This window comes from Notamacropus eugenii, chromosome X (genome assembly GCF_028372415.1).
Source record: "Notamacropus eugenii isolate mMacEug1 chromosome X, mMacEug1.pri_v2, whole genome shotgun sequence".
Classification (NCBI taxonomy): Eukaryota; Metazoa; Chordata; class Mammalia; order Diprotodontia; family Macropodidae; genus Notamacropus; species Notamacropus eugenii.
Window position 1 is genome coordinate 65,985,066 of NC_092879.1, and position 3,173 is coordinate 65,988,238.

A 3,173-nucleotide genomic window follows, 5' to 3' on the forward strand; every position below is an offset into this window, starting at 1 on the left:
AGAGTGGGTGATGGGAAAGGATGGGAGAGGTGAGAGGGAGGAAATGCTGGAGAGAGGAGAAGAAGGGCTAATTTAGAGCTGGAAGGGAATTTAGAGACCATGTAGTCCAACCACCTCATCTCATAGAGGATTAAGCCCAGGAAAGTTAAGTAACAGTTATACCAAGAACCAAAGACAGCATTTCAATTATGGTTGTCTGACAACTGAGTCTCTACCCTGACTGATTAGGGTTTGGCGAGAGAAGGAAAGGGTAGTGGAGAGTGAGATGGAAGTAAGGAGGAGAGGGGAGATGATCATACCATCAGACATTTAGAGATGGAAGGGGACTTGGGAACCAACTAATCCAACTTTTCCTTATAGAGAAGGAGCTACTGAACTGCATGAAAATTAACTCATTTTCCTAAGCTGACAGAGGTGAGAAGGAGGAATTTGAACTCTGGGGTCCCTGACTCCCAGGGCACTGACCTGTCCACTGTAGGATTCAGGTTTCCCTGATGCCTAACGATGGGATTGGGGAGAAAGGAGAAGGAAAGAATGGAAAGAGGGGAGGTTGGGGAAAAAGAAAAAATTAAAAGACAGAGAAGGGGAAGAAAGAATGGAGTAAATCAAGGAAAAAATGAAATGGAGGAGAAGAAATAAAGAAGAAGAAAGGAAAGAGAAAGAAAGGCTGGGAAAACAGAGCAGAGGATTACAGGAAAGTTAAGACATGGGAAGCAGGGAAGCAATAGGAGGCGAGGAGAAGAAATTATGAGGGAGGAGAGATAGGAGTGTGATAAAAAGGACAGAAAGACGTAGAGGCAAAAAGGAAGAGGTGTGAATGGAAAAGAGATTGGGCTGGGAGAAGGGGGCAGGGGAGAAAGGAGAAGAGAAGGAGTGGAGGCTGGATAGCTCCAGCATGGCTCTCCCTGCCTTAGATGGGGGGTGTGGTACTGCTGGGACTTCCAGGTCAGTTTCACTTCTTGGACTGGTCACCAGCAGGGGAATACAGGTCTCTCCCCACCCAACTCATAGATCACTTAAACAAAGAGAAGTGCTTCTTCAAAGATTTGGACAGCAGCACCTACCTTTCACAGTGGTGAGGATCAAATGAAGCCCCGTTTGTAAAAGTGTTAAAGTTCAGGATGCCTGGCACAGAGCAGACCCTTAAGAAATGAGTATTCCCTTCCCTTCTGAGCACTGTAGTAGCTAGAGGGCTGGCCTTGCAGTCAGGTAGAGTTGAGTCCATTCCCTGCCTCTGGCACATATTGGTTGTGGGAACATGGGCAACTCCCTGAGCACCCCAGGCACCAACCTTACTCTTGAAGACTAGAAATTAAGGACAATAATCGTTTGTCAGCATTTCTGCTAACTTACACATAGTGGTGGTGGTGGTGGGGGGAACTCCCTACACTGAGGACATTTTTAAAAGACCCTCCTACCTCCTCTTCCCCAAATAAAATAATTAGCCTCAGCAATATGAAAAAAAGTAGATAGTAGTTTTCCAAAGAAAACAAATGAGAAGATATTAAATAGCAGTCCAAAACTACTACTACCACGTGTACAGTCAAATCCACAGACTAGAATTTACCCCTGAATTTGAAAATTTCCTTCTCATCACCCAAAAGTTGGACTTGAAGTCAATCTCTTCCTTTTTTAAGGTTTTACCTTGGACTCTAGGACTATGGAATTAATAATCAGGACCGTTCCAGGATTACTACTGAGCCTAATTTTCCCAATTTGAGATCCCTAACAGAGAGCCCCCTCCAAAGCTATGGAGGAGGAAAATCTTTGGAGTCAGTAGGGGCTCCCTTCTATCATGTCTCCGTTTTCTTTGGCTTAGGAGTCTGAACACCACGTCACAGAAGGATGAATAAGGTTCTCCAGCAGAAGATGATAATGAAGAGAGAGTATGACTAGGAGTAAGAATTTGGAAACTGAGGGAAATTTTCTGATTTCATGGGTGTGATTAATTTACATTACTGAAATTTCCTCTTATGATGGTGATCAACTGATGCTCTTAGAGAATTGTTTGGGAACACTGAGCATGCTCATGATCAAAGAGCCAGCACATATGAGTGTTAGGAAATGAACCCAAGTCGTTCTTTTCCAAAGCCAGCCCCTTTTATTCACTTCAACAGGCTGCCACCAAAGACACTGGGCAGTGGGACGCCAAGGATGGACAGCCAACCACAGGGTTCACCTCTGCACTGCCTACAAGGCCCTGGGGAAGGGAGCCAGCCTTCCTGCAAATGAACATGTAGTCATAAGCAGGTATGTGGGGCAGAGAAAGACATCAAAGAGGGAGGAACTAAAGAGGAGTGTTGAGGTCAAGCTGGGTCAAAGGCCTGACTGGGAGCAGCTGGGAAGGCAGGAGAATCAGGGAGGGTGGGATAAAAGAGATGAGGTGGGCAGAAGGTTTCAGTAGAGTCTGGGCAGAAAAACTGGTATGGACACATCAGTGCCTCTTGAAGGGAGATTTTTAAGGGGTCCAGTAGAATTGTTCAACTCAGCAATAGGATCGAATGATCTAGAATGAGGTACAGGGTCAGATCTCCTGGGAGAAATGGAACACATGTCACATTCATGTCTTTTCATCAAGCAGTGCTGGGCGGGAGTGGGGGGTGGGGCAGGGGCAGGGAACAGGGGAGGACAATGAATTGCCTGTGAAGGCCCTAAAACAAGAAGAAGGCAGAAACTGAATCATGGGAGAGCAATTCGAGTTGGACCTAAGGAGAATCCGTAACCTGAAAAAGGTGACTGATGGAACTTCCAAGCCTCCAAAACTCAAGATCATAAAGAATGAATTGACAAACAAGGATGAGGGGGAAGGGAGGGGAAAGGGTTAAGGTGGCATGAAGATGGCCAGGAAGAGGGAGGGGGGGAGCAAGGAAAGGTCTGAAACTAGGCAAGACAAGATGAAGGCTCATCACACAGAGCCCATGGTTTGAGGGGTGTGGCCCAAGGTCCCAGTGGATATGGAGACATCATTGTATGATGGTTCCAAAGTAGAATAAACCTGAAACCAGGCAGGATAAGGCTCAGCAATCAGAGCCCAGGGTAGCAGGTGGGAACATGGTCAAGCCTAGACTTATAAACTCCTGATTAAAAACCCATATTCCCATACAAGGGGCTTCCCTGCCCTTCACCTGCCCTGACTCTGGGCACACCTGCCCTCCCACCAGCTCTGCTCCCCC

General features: G+C 46.6%; 1 long non-coding RNA gene across 1 annotated transcript; it reads left to right on the top strand.

Moving 5' to 3' along the window:
• Positions 1–359: 359 nt before the first annotated feature.
• On the top strand, positions 360–2,195 carry LOC140515392 (uncharacterized). The gene is made up of 3 exons (XR_011971001.1): positions 360–414; positions 1,820–1,898; positions 2,118–2,195. It is a non-coding gene; the product is annotated as an uncharacterized lncRNA (long non-coding RNA).
• Positions 2,196–3,173: the final 978 nt, after the last annotated feature.